General features: G+C 38.7%; 1 protein-coding gene across 1 annotated transcript in view; it reads right to left on the reverse strand.

The window, feature by feature from the left end:
- The window catches only part of ARHGEF6 (Rac/Cdc42 guanine nucleotide exchange factor 6), a 125,168-nt gene that overhangs the window by 55,172 nt on the left and 57,248 nt on the right, over window positions 1–12,748 (reverse strand). The window lies entirely within an intron of this gene.

The raw sequence follows: 12,748 nt of genomic DNA on the forward strand, positions 1-12,748 counted from the left end.
GTTAAAACTGGTCTTTTAATAAAGATAAAAGGTGCTAGTATAAACAATTCAAAGAGAAAAGGAAGCTGAAATGTGAGAAATTTAACAAGGGAAATAATACTTACCAGTATTAATGACAAACCAATTAAATCCTATAGGCAAAACAACCAATGTATAGGCCCATAATTTCTCTTCCCCTTTTCCTAGCCTCTCTGGAGGCACCTACAGCTTTCACTTTGAGCTCCTAGGTATAACCAAGCTTACATTTTTACATATTTTCTCTCATATAGCCCTAATTCTTTCAACAAAAAATTCATTGAATATCCAGTCAATGCCAAATGCCATGTTGTCCGCAGGAAGTTTCCACTTTATTTGTAGAGGGAGATATTAAACAAGACAATGAGGGATCACAAGACAATGTAAAGCATTCTTAGCTAGGAGAGGCCCCCGAGTCTACCAATATGCCAGACATATACTCACAAGACAATGCACGATGACCTGATTTTGAAAGATGGAATGAACAATGCAAGTGGAGCCCAGGTATCAGTGGGCTTTTTTGGGAATCAACTGGTCTAGAGCGTGGTCATCCACACTTTGCTATTGACTGACAGGTTGCTTCAAATTTAAGGCTTTGCTCACCTCATCTCAAATCATGACATTTCACCTACCTTCGGTGACGACTGTGAAGAGATAGTAAGACACCTGTACAGGTAGGGGCTGGGTGAGTGGGAAACAGTCCGAGCAATTTAAGGGGTTAAAAAGGTTTCTGAGTGGCAGCAATGTTGACATTTCAGACCAGATAATTATTCGCTGTGAGGGGATGCCCTGTGCACTATAGGATGTTGAGCAGCATCCTATATCGACTAGATGCCAGTTGCATGCCATCCTCTACCCCAGTTATGACAACCAAAAATGTCTCTAGACATTGTCAAATGTCACCGGAAGGGTAATATGACCCCCTAGTTGAGAACTACTGGTTTAGAAGAACAAGGGACACAAGGGTGGCTTCAAAAACTGGGGATTATAAACAGAGAAAGACAAATACCACATGATTTCACTTATATGTGGAAACTAATTAACAAAATAAAGTGGCAAACAAAATAGAACCAGGGGTATAGATACATGGAACAAACTGACAAGTGTCAGAGGGAAGAGGGGAGGGGGGACTGGTTGAAAGAAGGTGAAGGGATTGACCAAGGAACATATATGTATACCACATACACACAAACAACAGTGTGGTGATGGCCAAAGGGAAGGGGGCTGGGGCTGGTGAAGGCTGGCAAAGGGGTAGAAAGTGGAGATATGGGTAACTGTAATAAGGTCAACAATAAAAAAGCAAAAAAAAAAAGAAAAGAAAAAGCTGGGGCTTAAATGGTAGCCCTTCCTCCCCAGCCACTAATGTCTACTCTCAGTTCCTCTATTCTTCAGAAACTATTCTTTAAAGTTATAAATGTAAATCCAGGGGCCTGGTGGGACTAAAGTTCTCTGAAATTAATCCAATAATGAAATATAAATGTCACCCTTATACAAAGTCTAAGGACAATAAAGGGAATTAGAAACTAACTTGAGGTTAATTTTTTAAAAAACATAAAAAACATATGGAATTCAGTTAAAGCAGTGCTTAGGAGACAAATATATAGCTGTGAATGCCATCAAATAATGACAATAAATACATATCCATCAACATGTGAATCTAAAAGTCAAAAATAAACAAACAAAGAATCTAATGAACAAAATAAACTGATGAATAAAATAGAATCAGAGACATGGAAGCATGGAACAGACTGACAAATCTCAGAGGGAAGCAAGGAGGGGGACGGGATGAGCTTAACCAAAGATCTTACCTATGGACAAAGACAGTAGGGTGGTGAAGGCCTGGGGCGGGGCGCAAACCAGGTGGAGGGGGGTAATGGGGGGAGGACATCTGTAGTACTCTCAACAATAAAGACTTAAAAATTAAGTTAAAAAGCCCAAAAAAAGAGATGTATTTGGACTTCTGATTTCCAGTCTTGCATTTAAGAAGCTTGTAAGTCATTACTCTATCCTAATAACAAGTAAATAGCTGAACACACTGAAAGAAAACTTGTCTTCTCTTCTATCTGTCAGTGAATTGTGGTCATGGAGAAAACACTACTCCCTAAATTGGAGAAACAGACAGAAAGATACAGAGAATCAAAACTTGCTGGAGAGGAAACCCAGGAGCAGAAGTCTCCATGGGAATTGGAACCTGGGTAGGAAAACCTGAACTGAAATGAATAGCTGGGGGTTCAATGCAAAACAGTATGAAAGTTAAAAACTCTAGGGGCCCAGTCACAGGGGAGTATACCCACACTTTTGTGACTTTTACTTCCAGTAGCTCTAAAGGGTTCTCACAATGAAGATAGGAGGATAATCCCACTCATGCTTCAGAAAATTCTGTTCTTTGTAACAAGGTTTCCTCTCAAGAGAGCAATAATTTTACCATAGCCTAACCTATTGGGGTTTTATCAGAGCCTAACATATCTAGGAGAAGGGAAATACCTAATTTTGATCTTGAAGTCCCACCTAAGGGAGGAAAAAAAAAACTGAGAAGCGCTGGTGAAGCTTACAATCTAGGGACATAAGCTCACCAAAAGATGGAGAACTAATCATAGAACATTAAAACACTTCCTCACACCTCACCATCACATTACTAAAGGCCTATTTACTACAATTCCTTTTACCTAGTACATCATGTCTGGTTTCCAAAAAAAAAATTACAAAGCATACTAAAATGTAAAAAAAAAAAAAAAAAACAGCTTAAAAAAACAGAGCAAACATTAGAATGAGAGTCAAATATGGCAGGAATGTTGGCATTATCAGACCAGGATTTTAATGTAACTATGATTAATATGCTAAGACCGGTAATAGTAAAAGTAGATAACATAAAAGAACAGATTGATATTGTAAGCAGAGAGAAATACTAAGAAAGAATAAAAATGAAATGCTGAAAATAAAAAACACTATAAAAGAAATGAAGAATGCCTTGGATGGGTTCATTAGTAGGCTGAGCCACTGAAGAATCTCTGAGCTTGAAGATATGTCAATAGAAACTTCCAAAACGTAAAAGCAAATAGGAAAAAAAGACTAAAAAATTGGAACAGAATACTTCAAAAGTGGGGGACAATACCTAACAATGTGTGATGAGAATACCAAAAGAAAGAGAAAAAGGAACAGAAGAAACATTTGAAACAATGACAGAATTTCCCTAAATTAATGTTAGACACAGAACCACAGATCCAGAAAGCAGAATAAATGCTCCCCCTGCCCCCACCAAAAAAAACCCCACCTAGTCATATTATTTTCAAACTCTAGAAAAATCAAAGATAAAGAAAAAATCTTAAAAGAAGCCAGAGGAAAAAAACAGCTTACCTATAGAGGATCTAAGATAACAATTATATTCCACTTCTCCTTATAAACCATGCAAGTAAGAGGAGAATGGAGTGAAATATTTAAAGTGTTGAGGGGAAAAAAAAATCACCAACCTGGAATTCTGTATCCTGTGAAACTTTTTTTTCAAAAGTCAAGAAGCAATGAAGACTTTATCAAGTATACAAATATTGAGGGAAATTTTTTTCAGTAGACCTGCCTTGAAAGAAATATTTTTAAAAACTTCTTCAGATCCTTAGCCAGTTTGGCTCAGTGAATAGAGCGCCAGCCTGCAGACTAAAGGGTCCCAGGTTCGATTCTGGTCAAGGGTACATGCCCCGGTTGCAGGCTCAATCCCCAGTGGGGGCCGTGCAGGAGACAGCTGATCAATGATTCTCTCTCATCATTGATGTTTCTATCTCTCCCTTCCTCTCTGAAATCAATAAAAATATATTTAAAAAAAAAACTTCAGAGAGAAGGAAAATGCTAAAGGTCAAAAACTCAAAAAGCGTGGGGGAAGGAGTAAGTGAAGGTAAAGTAAAAAGTTATTTTTCTTATTATTAGTCAATCTAATAGATAAGTTTGTTCAGAATAACAGTAGAAATAAAAATAATAGATCATATATGCTTATATATAATGCTGATATACACTTATGTATAAGTGAAATGAATGAAAAAAATGATAGAGGGGTGGGGGAAAGAATTAGGAATATGTTGTTATTATGAGGTACTTGCACTACCTGTGAAGCCATACAGTATTATTTAAAAGTGGACTTGGACTAATTCTAAATGTATATTGCAAATTGTAGGGCAATCACTTAAAAAAGTAAAATAATTTCTAGAAAGGCACAAACTACCAAAACTGACTCACAAAAAAATAGAAAATCTGAATAGATCTACAACAAGTAAAGAGGTTGAATTACTATTCAAAACAACTTGTCATAAGTTAAAGCCTAGGATGAGATGGCTGATTCTACCAAAAGCTTAAAAAATGCATACCAATCCCTCACAAACGCTTAAAATTTTGGAAAAGAAGTGCAAAGTTAGAGTGTACACTTTCCAATTTCAAAACTCACTGCAAAACTATAGTAACAAGAAAGTTTAGTACTGGCATAGGATAGATACATAGATCAATGGAATAGAATTGAGTGTCCAGAAATGAACTTATGGTCAATTGATTTTTGACAAGCATAACATAACAAGACATTTCAAAAGGAAAAAAAATAGCCTTTTCAACAAATGGTGTTGGGACCACTGGATATCTACATGCAAAAGAAAGAATTTGTATTCCTACTTCACACCACATACAAAAATTAACTCAAAATTGATTCAAGTCTTAAAATTGCAAAACTTTAAATGAAAACAAAGAAGGAAATCTACATGACCTTGGATTCATCCATGAAATCTTGGGTGACACCAAAAGCACAAGCAGAAAGAGAAAAAAATAGAGAAATTAGAATTTATGATAATTTAAAAATCTGTGTGACAAAAAGACATTATCAAAAAAGTAAAAAAGCCCTAACCAGTTTGGCTCAATGGATAGAGCATCGGCCTGCAGACTGAAGGGTCCCAGGTTCGATTCTGGTCAAAGGCATGTACCTTGGTTGCAGGCACATCCCCAGTAGGAGGTGTGCAGGAGGCAGCTGATCGATGTTTCTCTCCCATGGATGTTTCTAACTTTCTCTCCCTTCCTCTCTATAAAAAATCAATAAAATATGTTTTTTTTTAAAAGTGAAAAAACAACCCACAGAATGGGAGGAATATTTACAAATTATACATCTGATGAGGAATATATAAAAAACTCTTACAACTCAATAATAAAAATAATCAATTAAAAGTTGGGAAAATATTTGAATAGACATTTCTCCAAAGAAGATATACATGTGGCCAATGAGCACACAAAAATATGCTCAACATCATTAACCACTAGGGAAATGCTAATCAAAACCACAATAATGAGATACTACTTCACACTCATTAGAGTGGTTATAATAAAAAGAAAAAGAAAATATACAATAAGTGTTGTTGCGAAGGTGGAGAAACTGTAACCCTCATACGTTGCCAATTGGAATGTTAAAAGGTGTAGATGCTGTGGAAAACAGTGTACCAGTTCCTCAAAAAGTTAGACATAAAGTTACCAAATGACCCAGCAATTCCACTCCTAGGGAAAAGAAAACATATGTCCACACAAAAATTTGCACATGAATTTTCACAACAGCATTATTTATAGTAACCAAGAAGTGGAAATAATTCAAAGATCCATCAACTGATGAATGGATATACAAAACCTGGTATATCCATATGATGGAAGATTATCTAACCTAATAAAAGAGAAACATGCAAATTGACCATACCTCTGCTACACCCAAGCCACGCCCACCAGCCAATCAGAACAACTATATGCAAATTAACCCAACCAAGATGGCGGCCGGCAGCCATGGAGCTGGAGCAAGCAGAAGGCTTGGTTGCCCTGGCAATGGAGAAAGCCAAGCTTCCTCCCTGCCCTGGCTGGCTGTGGCCTCCACTCAAGGCAACAAAGGTTCAATTATAGAAGATAAATAAATCCCAGATACCTGCTTCCAGCCAGCCTCCACTGGGAGCTTGCGTGGCTGGGGGCCATAGTCAGCCTTCAAACAGCCATCAGCCCCTCACCCAGGATGGCCACACCCTCATGAGGTGAGGGTCCCTGGTGGGGGGCTTGGCCAGCCTGCAAACAGCCATCAGCCACTCACCCAGGCTGGCCACACCCTCATGGGGTGAGGGTCCCCACTGGGGGGCTTGACCAGCCTGCAAACGGCCATCAGCCCCTCACCCAGGTTGGCCAGGCACCCCAGGGGGGACCCCACCCTGAATGGGGTGTGGCCAGCCTGAAAACGGCCCTCAGCCCCTCACCCAGGCTGGCCAGGCACCCCAGAGGGACCCCCACCCTGATCTGGGACACCCTTCAGGGCAAACCAGCCTGCCCCACCCCATGCACCAGACCTCTATCTTATATAATAAAAGGGTAATATGCAAATTGACCCTAACTGCAGAATGACTGGGAATGACTGGTCACTGTGACACACACTGACAACCAGGGGGCAGATGCTCAATGCAGGAGCTGCCCCCTGGTGGTCAGTGCACTCCCACAGGGGGAGCTCTGCTCAGCCACAAGCCAGGCTGACGGCTGCCAGTACAGCGGTGGTAGTGGGAGCCTCTCCTGCCTCCTCAGCAGCACTAAGGATGTCCAACTGCAGCTTAGGCCTGCTCCCCGCTGGCAAATAGACATCCCCCGAGGGCTCCCAGGCTGCCAGAGGGATGTCTGACTGCCAGCTTAGGCCCAATATCCCAGGAGCAGGCCTAAGCCAGCAGGTGGTCATCCCCCGAGGGGTCCCAGCCTGGGATAGGACACAGGCTGGGCTGAGGGACCCCCCCGAGTGCACAAATTTTTGTGCACTGGGCTTCTAGTTCAGCCATAAAAAGAAAGGAAGTACTGACACATTCTACAGCATGGATGAACCTTGAAAACATTATGCTAAGTGAAAGAAGTGAGACACAAAAGAACAAATATTATATGAAATGTCCAGAATAGGCAAAATCCATAGAAACAAAAAGATTAGTGGTTGTCAAGGGCTTGGAGGGAGTACCTGCTAATGAGAATTTCTTATTAGGGTGGTGAAAATGTTATAAAATAAGCTAGTGTTGATCACACAACTCTGTTAATTTACTAAAAATCAGTGAATTTTACACTTTTAAATGGTAAGTTTAAAAGTGGTATGTGAATTATATGTCAATAAAGCTGCTATTTTAAAAATTCAAAGCACAAATTTCGCATCTGTCAATAAAACCTTCTGTTTATTTCTGACTTCAAGTCTTTATACAGTATCATGTCCCTCCAACTCAAATTTGTCCATCACTATAGCTCTCTGCCCAGCTGTGCTGTTGTTCACTGCAATACTTCAAGTAATTACTTACACTCATATATTCATATTTATATTCTTAGAAATGGAAAGAACTGCACTAGAATTCAATGGTACCATATTATACTAAGCAAAAGGTAAAGCTCATATTCATATTGCTTTATTAACAATATTTGTTTTTCTATATTATTTGTATAGGGGGAAAGATGGTGACATACCTTCTCACTTATATTCAGGAGAGAATCAAGTTATCTAATCAACTCATTTTCACATTTTTCTAAAAAGCCCATGTTTGATTGCCCAACCAGTGATGAGCATCAACCTATGAACCAGGAGGTCACGGTTCGATTCCCAGGCAGGGCACATGCCCGGGTTTCGAGCTCAGTCCCCAGTGGAGGGTATGCAGAAGGCAGCAGATCAATGATTTGCTTTCATCATTGATGTTTCTATCTTTCGCTCCCCCTCCCTTCCTCTCTGAAATCAATAAAACTATATTTAATAAATAAATAAATGAATAGACCATATTTGGTAATGAGCCATCCACATCCTTACCCTCCTTTTAGGCACTGTTGTCTATAATTGTCACAGTACCAAAATTATAATGTCTGTTGAAAAAAAGCAAAACAAAATAAAAAACCAAACCAAATAACCTTTGCCTGAAGGGAATTTTTAAATTAGAAAAATCACAGATATTATTTACAGCATAAAATGTGATTTGTATATTGTAATAACTATGTATGGTGTCAGGTGGGTACTAGACTGATCAGGATGGTCACATCATAAGGTATATAAATGTCTAATTACTATGTTATACACCTGAAACTAATATAGTATTGCATGTCAACTGTAATTAAAAATTTAAAAATCATATTGACATATTTAAAAATGTGATTTGTAAACCAATTAAACAACTTTATAATTTTTAAAACAATATAAGAAGCTTTAATTTCATGGTTGCTATAATTCAGCCTCCCTCTCCCCATTGAAACAGCTTTATCATTTTAACTTCCTTTAAAATGCTATTATCTGTGGCTTATTTATTTATTTATTTATTTATTTATTTATTTTGAATTTTAGTGTCCCGGTGCATGGATTCATGCACATTGAAAGGAAATTAATTAGAAGAAATATTTTAATATTGCTATTCACATCTTGCTAATGAAAAGAAAATAGGATTCTACCGAGTCTCCTATCTACTTACTCCAGGACTTCTGTGAGGACCAAATGAGATGAGACATGGGAAAACACTTCACAAACACTTGGTTAAACTGTAAAATGTTTGTACCTGGCTATAAAGCAAGTTGGGTTCCTGGGCTGAAGAAACTCCAAGGATGCCAGTCACTAGGGAGAGGCAGCCTGGCGTTGCTACCTGACATCATTACCCAGCACCCACAGCCACAGTTTCCAGGCTGGGCTGGGCTGTGGGCCTCATTTTGTACCATGGGGTCTTGGCAGCATTGGCTGAAATTTGGTGGGATGTCACTCTGGGGTGGTGGTGGGGCCTGTGTTCCACTTGGGAGATGCCAAGTGTTGGTTTGTCGGCACCAGGTCCATGGTGCCATTTATTTTTAAATGGCCAGTGCGCATCATGGCAGCTCCTGTGTCGAGTGTCTGCCCCCTGGTGGTCAGTGTGCATCATAGCTACCGGTCGGATGGATGGATACTTAGTCTTTTATATATATAGATTACAGTTGACATTCAATCTTATTTTGTATTAGTTTGAGGTATACTATCTGGGGCTCTTGTAAAAGAAATCACTAAGATTTTGCAAGAAAGGTACCAACTGTCCTGTTCCATGGGTTTACTTGCTAGGTGAGGCAGCACACTTTTGAGGAGTTCCATCTCTGTTGAAACCACTAGCATGGGACACACAGAAGGCAAAGGTGAGGTAAGCAAAAAGACATTTCCTGTGCCTTTGAGTGAGTTCTGGAGAGCTAAACGTAACATGTACATTGAATTCATATTGTTACCAGTTTTGAGGATGGCTGAATGCTGAATTTATAAAACTAAATTGATAAGGCTGATTAATGAGTCCTTCATTAAATAATGCAAAAAAAGGTTTTGAATGGTAATGCATTAAACAATACTGTTCATTCTGTGGTTTGAGAGGTAGACATGCTCATCAGGGTGAATGTTTGGGATTCTTTCCCAAATTTGCTTGGACATTTATTGCTTTCCTCAGTCTCAAAAGACCAACTGATGAACTTCTGATACTGGTTCTTTATTTTTCAAACCACAGGACATCTACTGCAAAAGGATAAAAAGGGAAGCAGACAGAGAAGGCTATGTGCTCCCAAACAGAAGGCCTCAGTGGTGAGTCAGAAGGCAAGGAGTTTGGCAGGCCAACCAACTTCAGAGCAGTACAATTTGATCGAGATGAAATCCATTCAAATTTACTAAAATAGACCGTGTCCAGACATTGCCTTCGCTTCCCTGTCTCTGTCTTCACAAGGACAACTGAGTATCCTTTTGTTCAATTAACCTTTGACTAAATTCAGAACAAAACAGATGGTAAAAAACCATAGAAAAAGAGGTGAAGGCCTTTTGTACCTCCATCCTAGGCTACTGATTTTCCACTAAAATATATTTCCTACATTTCCTGGAAAGTCTTTAGAGTGAGTTCATTTTTTTTATAACTCTGAGGGAAACAGTCATATAAGAATGAAGACATTATTTTATAAAGTTAATATGTATAAACAAAGGCTGAAAATAGAGATATGAAAACTACGATGGCCCCAGGAAACCTTAAATCAAATAAGAAACATCATATTATAGGATTTCTAAGATAATTATGATGCCTGTAAAAATGAGTTAATGTTGGTGAAGTCTTATGAGACTAAAAAAAGCAATATATTAATATACTGTATTTATGTTATATCTGACTTATATTCCAGTAGAGCCACCCATTTACATTCAAGTGCAGTAATTGGCTTCACAAAACAGGCAGCACTATCCCCCATTATTGACAGACAGACTCTGCAAAATACTGTCATCTCTTCTATCTACCTTCATCCCTCAGATGAAAAAGATGTGTGGAAGAGTAAGACAAGATATTGGTAGGTAAAAAAGAAGAGGGAATATAGATAAGGAATAAATAGATAGATATGTAAGGTAGTTTAGGTTGTTGGATTTTTAAAAGGTGGATGCACAGAGGATTTTCAGGACAGTGAAAATACTTTGTACGATAATATAATGATAGATGCATGTCATTACACATTTGTCCAAACCTATAGATTGTGCAACACCAAGAGTGAACCCTAATGTAAACTATGCACTCTGGGTGATAACGATGTATCAATGTAGAGTTTTCATTTATAACAAATGCACCACTCTAGTGGGAGATGCTGATAGTGGGGGAGGCTGTGCATGTGCATGGGCAGGGGGCATATGAAAAATCTCTGTAACTTCCACTTAATTTTGCTGTGAACCTAAAACTGCTCTAAAAATATAAAGTCTTTTTAAAAGGAGGGGCGGATAAGCACTAAAAAAGGTAGAGAAAATTCAGGGTAGGAGCAAGTAGGTAGATAAATGACTGAGAAAGAAAATAGGGGTAAGCAGAATGTGGGTGGCAAAAGCAAGGATTCCAGGTTTCCTGGAATTTTTATGTGATTAGCATGCCACAGACTTCTTCCTACCTTTCCAATTGCATATAGGTTCTGTGAGAAATACCCCTTAGGCATCTGTCACAAGTTATAATACAGTAGAAGAAAGTTAGAAAAAAAATAAATAATACTAGTCATTATTGATTATATTTTTTCTAATTGGAAGTAGGGAAATATCACCTCTCATTCTGCAGACAGATGCTCATATCCAGAGTTGAATATTAGTCTGAGAGTCCAGCCTATTTGTGGCAGCACAAACAATAGCAATCTTAAAGTGAGCTACACTAGTTGCAATGAATAAAGAATTCCACCTTCAGAGGGACATCTGGATGGGGGAGAAATGGATTGTAGTCTACACTATGACCTGTAGGGATGGATTGTAGGCATGTACATTCCTACCTGGGTGAATCTGCTCATATAGTTCCCCTTGCCTGAATTCTCTCTCAGCTCATCTCTGCTTATCTGTCTCCTGACACACCTAGAATCCTATCTCTTCCATTCAACCTATCCCTTTGTTGGTTCTCAAACTTTAGTTCAGTGAGCATCCAAATCACCTGGGGTGGAGGAAGGATGAGAAAGAGGCTGAGGAAGTTGTTAAAATGCCTTTTCCTGGGATCTGTGGCCAGAGATTCTGATGTAGCAAGTGTGGTGTGGGGCCCAGAGTTCTAAAGTTTTAACAAGCTCTTAGGGGCTTCGGATGCAAAGGATCCCCAACCACATTTGGAGAAACTCATTTTAGGACCTTTTATAAATTTATATCATTCTCTGCCATGCTTATGCTATCATGTCTGTACTGTCTTTCCCATAAGATTATGGGTGCCAAGAGCTAAGTACTGCATACAAACTAAGCTTGATAACTAATATAGATTCCTTTTTCTGTTCTTTACTTTTTCAATTTTGTTGAGATATAATTGACAAAGAAAATTGTATATATTTAATATAAACAACTTGATGTTTTAATATATGTATACATTGTAAAATGATTACAATTAAGCTACTTAACACACCCATTACCTCACATAGTTACCATTTTCTTTTGTTGTTCTTTATTTTTTAATCCCTCCTGGCATATAACATCAAGTTAAAAAGGACAATGAGGAGAAGGTAATTAGAAAAACAATTACTAAAAAAATGCTTTTTTTCAATGGTGAGAGAAGTTTAATAAATTGCATTGAATTTTGAGGACAATGAAAGAACCAAGGTCAGGGATAACAAAAGCCTCCATTGGCCTTCCATGTCCCTAAAGGATGCTAAACTCCCATTCAAAACAACAAGCCAGGAGTGACTAAGCCTCAGTCAGACACATTAAATATGCCTCATTGCAGATGCTGGTCTGAACTGGTTGCCTAAAGCCATTTGATCACACTGAAGAATTTAACATTTAAAATTGATTTGCCACCAGAATCACTTCAAGGCCTGAATGGGCCTGAAATCTGCAGATAATTTCTTGGAAACTTGAAAAGGGGTGGGGGGGGGGATGTCTGAACACTTGCAAATTCTAAGAGTTCTCTATCCTGTCCAAGTTTATTGGATGTGATGGTTAATCTTATGTATCAGTCATTACTTCTGGGTGTGTCTGTGAGGGTCTTTCCAGATGAAATGAATCAATAGACTAAAGAAAGCAAATTGCCTTGCTTGTGTGGGTGTGCATCATCTAATCTGTGGAGAGCCTGAATAGAACAAAAAGGTGGAAGAAGGCAGAATACATTCTCTGTCTGACTGCTCCAGTTGGGACATCAGTCTTCTGTTCTCAGAAAAGAACTTACACTATTGGTTCTGATGCTTTTCAAGCCTTTGGACATCTTTCCAGGGTCTCCAGCTTGCAGATGACAGACTGTGGTACTTCTCAGCCACCATAGTGTGTAAGCCAATTCCTTATAGT

The sequence above is a fragment of the Myotis nattereri genome, assembly GCF_964212035.1.
Source record: "Myotis nattereri genome assembly, chromosome: X".
NCBI classification, from domain to species: Eukaryota; Metazoa; Chordata; class Mammalia; order Chiroptera; family Vespertilionidae; genus Myotis; species Myotis nattereri.